The sequence below is a fragment of the Ursus americanus genome, unplaced genomic scaffold, assembly GCF_024610735.1.
Source record: "Ursus americanus isolate L20-20 unplaced genomic scaffold, mUrsAme1.1.p SCAF_104, whole genome shotgun sequence".
Classification (NCBI taxonomy): Eukaryota; Metazoa; Chordata; class Mammalia; order Carnivora; family Ursidae; genus Ursus; species Ursus americanus.
This window is the reverse complement of record NW_028273686.1, coordinates 40,627-46,839: the sequence shown is the minus strand read 5'-3', so window position 1 is coordinate 46,839 and position 6,213 is coordinate 40,627. Positions and strand designations below refer to the sequence as shown.

Below are 6,213 nucleotides of genomic sequence, written 5' to 3'. Positions count from 1 at the left end.
AGGTGAGGGGCTTAGACCATGCCTGGGCAATGTTGTTTCTTACACCTGGGTGTGTGGCATTTTGTTGAGCTGGCTACCCCCACTTGGGATAGGTGTTCCACAGCAAGCACCTATTGTTCGTCGGAAGCCGTTTTTGCCCCAGGGGTCTCCGGGCTCTGTTCGTTGGGCTTGAACTCCTGCTAGCAAAACCGCCGGGTTGAGGGAAGGGTTCAGACTGTGCCTGGGCCCTGTGGTCTCTTCCAGGTCAGTGTATGGCATTTCCTTCCCCTTGCCACAGGCACCTGGGAGCATGTCTGCACTTGGAGAAAGACTTTCCCGTGGGAAGCCGGTTTTTGTCAAACGGGTCCCAGTGCTCTGCTCCTGTCTTTTCACTCCTGCTGCCAGAAGCCCAGGGAGGTTGGGAGGGCTTAGAACATGCCTGGGCACTGGGGTTTCTTCCAGAGAAGTGGAGGGCATTGGCTTTACCTTGCCACAACCACTTGGGATAGGGTCTGCACCTCAGGAAAACTGTTTCCGTGGGAAGCCGGCATTTTGCAAAGGGGTCTCAGGGCCGTGGGCCTCGGGTGTCCCTCCGGCTCCCCAAAGCACAGGGACGAGGTGAGGGGCTTATACCATGCCTGGGCAATGTTGTTTCTTACACCTGGGTGTGTGGCATTTTGTTGAGCTGGCTACCCCCACTTGGGATAGGTGTTCCACGGCAAGCACCTATTGTTCGTCGGAAGCCGTTTTTGCCCCAGGGGTCTCCGGGCTGTGTTCCTTGGGCTTGAAATCCTGCTAGCAAAACCGCCGGGTTGAGGGAAGGGTTCAGACTGTGCCTGGGCCCTGTGGTCTCTTCCAGGTCAGTGTATGGCATTTCCTTCCCCTTGCCACAGGCACCTGAGAGCATGTCTGCACGTGGAGAAAGACTTTCCCGTGGGTAGCCGGTTTTTGTCAAACGGGTCCCAGTGCTCTGCTCCTCTCTTTTCACTCCTGCTGCCAGAAGCCCAGGGAGGATGGGAGGGCTTAGAACATGCCTGGGCACTGTGGTTTCTTCCAGAGAAGTGGAGGGCATTGGCTTTACCTTGCCACAACCACTTGGGATAGGGTCTGCACCTCAGGAAAACTGTTTCCGTGGGAAGCCGGCTTTTTGCAAAGGTTCTCAGGGCCGTGGGCCTCGGGTGTCCCTCCGGCTCCCCAAACCACAGGGACGAGGTGAGGGGCTTAGACCATGGCTGGACAATGTTGTTTCTTACACCTGGGTGTGTGGCATTTTGTTGAGCTGGCTACCCCCACTTGGGATAGGTGTTCCACAGCAAGCACCTATTGTTCGTCGGAAGCCGTTTTTGCCCCAGGGGTCTCCGGGCTGTGTTCCTTGGGCTTGAACTCCTGCTAGCAAAACCGCCGGGTTGAGGGAAGGGTTCAGACTGTGCCTGGGCCCTGTGGTCTCTTCCAGGTCAGTGTATGGCATTTCCTTCCCCTTGCCACAGGCACCTGGGAGCATGTCTGCACGTGGAGAAAGACTTTCCCGTGGGAAGCCGGTTTTTGTCAAACGGGTCCCAGTGCTCTGCTCCTCTCTTTTCACTCCTGCTGCCAGAAGCCCAGGGAGGATGGGAGGGCTTAGAACATGGCTGGGCACTGGGGTTTCTTCCAGAGAAGTGGAGGGCATTGGCTTTACCTTGCCACAACCACTTGTGAGAGGGTCTGCACCTCAGGAAAACTGTCTCCGTGGGAAGCCGGCTTTTTGCAAAGGGGTCTCAGGGCCGTGGGCCTCGGCTGTCCCTCCGGCTCCCCAAAGCACAGGAACGAGGTGAGGGGCTTAGACCATGCCTGGGCAATGTTGTTTCTTACACCTGGGTGTGTGGCATTTTGTTGAGCTGGCTACCCCCTCTTGGGATAGGTGTTCCACAGCAAGCACCTACTGTTCGTCGGAAGCCGTTTTTGCCCCAGGGGTCTCCGGGCTGTGTTCGTTGGGCTTGAACTCCTGCTAGCAAAACCGCCGGGATGAGGGAAGGGTTCAGACTGTGCCTGGGCCCTGTGGTCTCTTCCAGGTCAGTGCATGGCATTTCCTTCCCCTTGCCACAGGCACCTGGGAGCATGTCTGCACGTGGAGAAAGACTTTCCCGTGGGAAGCCGGTTTTTGTCAAACGGGTCCCAGTGCTCTGCTCTTCTCTTTTCACTCCTGCTGCCAGAAGCCCAGGGAGGATGGGAGGGCTTAGAACATGGCTGGGCACTGTGGTTTCTTCCAGAGAAGTGGAGGGCATTGGCTTTACCTTGCCACAACCACTTGTGAGAGGGTCTGCACCTCAGGAAAACTGTTTCCGTGGGAAGCCGGCTTTTTGAAAGGGGTGTCAGGGCCGTGAGCCTCGGCTGTCCCTCCGGCTCCTCAAAGCACAGGGACGAGGTGAGGGGCTTAGACCATGCCTGGGCAATGTTGTTTCTTACACCTGGGTGTGTGGCATTTTGTTTACCTGGCTACCCCCACTTGGGATAGGTGTTCCACAGCAAGCACCTATTGATCGTCAGAAGCCGTTTTTGCCCCAGGGGTCTCCGGGCTGTGTTCGTTGGGGTTGAACTCCTGCTAGCAAAACCGCCGGGTTGAGGGAAGGGTTCAGACTGTGCCTGGGCCCTGTGGTCTCTTCCAGGTCAGTGTATGGCATTTCCTTCCCCTTGCCACAGGCACCTGGGTGCATGTCTGCACGTGGAGAAAGACTTTCCCGTGGGAAGCCGGTTTTTGTCAAACGGGTCCCAGTGCTCTGCTCCTCTCTTTTCACTCCTGCTGCCAGAATCCCAGGGAGGATGGGAGGGCTTAGAACATGCCTGGGCACTGGGGTTTCTTCCAGAGAAGTGGAGGGCATTGGCTTTACCTTGCCACAACCACTTGTGAGAGGGTCTGCACCTCAGGAAAACTCTTTCCGTGGGAAGCCGGCTTTTTGCAAAGGGGTCTCAGGGCCGTGAGCCTCGGGTGTCCCTCCGGCTCCCCAAAGCACAGGGACGAGGTGAGGGGCTTAGACCATGCCTGGGCAATGTTGCTTCTTACACCTGGGTGTGAGGCATTTTGTTGACCTGGCTACCCCCACTTGGGATAGGTTTTCCACAGCAAGCACCTATTGTTCGTCGGAAGCCGTCTTTGCCCCAGGGGTCTCCGGGCTGTGTTCGTTGGGGTTGAACTCCTGCTAGCAAACCCGCCGGGATGAGGGAAGGGCTCAGTCGGTGCCTGGGCCCTGTGGTCTCTTACAGATCAGTGTACGGCATTTACTTCACCTTGCCACAGGCAGTTGTGAGCATGTTTGCACGTTATGAAAGATTTTTCCGTTGGAAGCCGGTTTTTCTCAAATGGGTCTCCGTGTTGTGCTCCTCTGTTTTCACTCATGCTTCCAGAAGCCCAGTGATGATGTTAGGGCTTAGAACATGGCTGGGCACTGTGGTTTCTTCCAGAGAAGTTGATGGCCTTTGCTTTACCTTGCCACAACCACTTGTGAGAGGGTCTGCACCTTAGGAAAACTGTTTCCTTTGGAAGCCGGCTTTTTACCTAATGGGTCAGGGCTGTGGGGCTCGGGTTTCCCTCATGCTACCAAAAGCACAGTGACGATGTCTGGGCTTAGACCATGCCTGGGGAATGTTGTTTCTTGCACATAAGTGTGTGGCATTCTTTTTACTTTGCTACAACCACTTTGGATAGGTTTTCCACATCAAGAACTTTTTTTTCTTCGGAAGCCGTTTCTGCCCCAAGTGTCCCATGCTGTGTTCGTTCGGGTTTATCTCCTGCTAGCAAACTGTGGTCTCTTACAGATCAGTGTATGGCATTTACTTCACCTTGGCACAGGCACTTGTGAGCATGTTTGCACGTTACGAAAGATTTTTCCGTTGGAAGCCGGTTTTTGTCAATCTCATAGGGAAGAAACAGAAACTCTTTGGCATAACCTGACTCACCCAGCATCAGGAAAGCAGTTCCAGAACTCAGCCCAGGGCCCCTGTCGCCTACCCAATTGTAGCCACCACCATGCCTCTATCGAAAGGAATTCCGAAAGACTCTCCTCTGACTCCACTACCAAAGAAACAGCAGATTGAATATGGCACTTCAAAATATCGAGATGATACATCTGGTATAGTTAGATACACAAGGTTTACCTTTATTTTTTTATCGTTTTTTATTACATAATGTTATAGTCTCCATACAGTATAGTAAATTTCGATGATACATTAGTTGCATATAACACCCAGTGCACCATGCAATATGTGCCCTCCTTACTACCCAACACCAGCATATATTTTAAACAGCAAAATGCTGCTCTGAATAATTTTGAATTTTCCCTCGACCCCCATTGTAACTCTTGGGATGAAAAGACTAATCAGTGATGAAACATCACCTTTGACAATTGGAAAGACATCATCCATATTTGTATGTGACGACAAAAGGCCATCTAACACTAAATGGTGGCCACTCACCCATATCTTAGGCCCAACTGTATAAACACTGTCAAACGTATATCTTAAAAATAGACAAAGAGTAAACCTCACCTTCCCTTTCTAATGAGTGTTTCTAGGAAACAGCTGTTCAAAATACATTCATAAGCAGTCAATGAACAGAGAAAATGGGATCCCCTGCAAAGTGCTCCAAGCTCAGAAACTAAGTACCTCCTTCACCAAATTCAGAACGCTGACAACTATTACTTAAGTTTTACTTCATGGCTCAACTAGAGAAAAGAGAAAAACCCAGGAGATGGTGGGTTCATGAGAGGTTTTACTTCCAGTCCTGATGTGGATATGACATTTCTCCAAATGGACCTGCCGCTTTCTCTGAATGCTGGATCCCGTGTCAAGCTGCCTCACTGACTCAGATGCAGACGTTCAGAACGTAGGGTGTCGCGGAGCCAGAGCAGAGAAGTGTTGTCAGATGGGTAGAAGCAGCTCCTCGGACCTAAAGCCTGCACACCTGCTGTGGTTTCTGGGAGAAGGGGAAACATAGACTTGTCTTTTAGTAGTAATTATCTCCCAGCCCATTGCCACCATTCCCAGGAAACAGCTAGCACAATGCTGAAGTTGGGTAAGGGCTCTGGGCCTTCCTAGCGCCCCACCTGTGCCTGAGGGAACAGGGAATACCCTGCTGAACTCGGGGAACTGCTCAAGGTCCATTACCTGCACTGTGTCGGGGGACAGGGGCACCGCACTGAAGTTGGGGACTGTGCGGTCCTTTCTCTCGCTCTTCTTGGGGAACACGGGAAACCCTGGAATGTCTGCGAACCATCCCACAAAAGCTTTGCTGAGCGGGTGCCCTGGAGTTCCTGGGTCTGGAGTGTATGGCCAGTTGACGGAGACTAGGCAGAAGAGACTTTCAAGGGAAAAAGGAAAGAAAACTGAGTCTCCATGATGAACTCTCTCAACATGCCCTTCCAGAACCCTGCCTCTTACCCGGGGTGCCCCTACTCCCAGAAAGCCCACCTATGGCCACACAGCATGCATTCACCCAGCCAGGAACTCCACAGGTCCACTCTCTCAAAACTCCACTTCCTTGGCTCCTGGTCTGCGTCCTTGGGCTGCTCCGGATCTGCACACAGAGACGTAGCTCCACCCCCATGGGGTGATTGCTTGGGGAGTATGATGCTTCCAACTCCTTGAATGCCAGGCAACCGGCCCCATGACTCACAACTCTGGGAGTGCAGAGGTCCAGGAGGCACCTCCTTGGCTAAACGCCCTGAGCAGGCATGACAGGGATCATGGGCAGGGCTGCAATCACACACACACACACACACACACACACACACACACACGGCCCCTTTCGCGGACCCCTCTAGCTGCAGACCACCCTCAGAGCCCTGCCCCTTCCCTTCTGCACCAACCCTTCCTGCAAGGGTGTGCCTGGTTCCTGGCAAGGTCAGCTGCTCTCAGACTGTTCCAGCCTTGGGCTTTAGGAAATGCAATGCTTTTATGCATATCCAAGGCAATTTTAAGCGCCAAAAGGAATGCTCCAAGCGGGAATAGCTTTGCCTTCTTGTCTCACCCATGGAGTGGATAGTGCTTCTCAGACCTTCAAAACATCCTTCTAGGGTGAGCCCATTTGTGCTGCAATCTATATACACATGCTTATACAGGGAAGGAAGGAAAAGCCGGCCTTCTGTTCTGTCGCGGTTGTGAACCAGGAACATTTATTTTTCACTTGAAAACAGAGTGTTATTGTCGACACTAAATGAAGGAACCTTTTAAAACATTTTAGAGAGGAAGGAAGAGAGTTTTATT

The 6,213-nt window shown here is 52.7% G+C and overlaps 1 long non-coding RNA gene across 1 annotated transcript; it reads right to left on the bottom strand.

Moving 5' to 3' along the window:
* Positions 1-4,517: 4,517 nt before the first annotated feature.
* Positions 4,518-5,616, bottom strand: LOC148106705 (uncharacterized). The gene is made up of 3 exons (XR_015723608.1): positions 5,419-5,616; positions 5,116-5,308; positions 4,518-4,924 (listed from the first exon to the last, which is right to left on the bottom strand). It is a non-coding gene; the product is annotated as an uncharacterized LOC148106705 (long non-coding RNA).
* Positions 5,617-6,213: the final 597 nt, after the last annotated feature.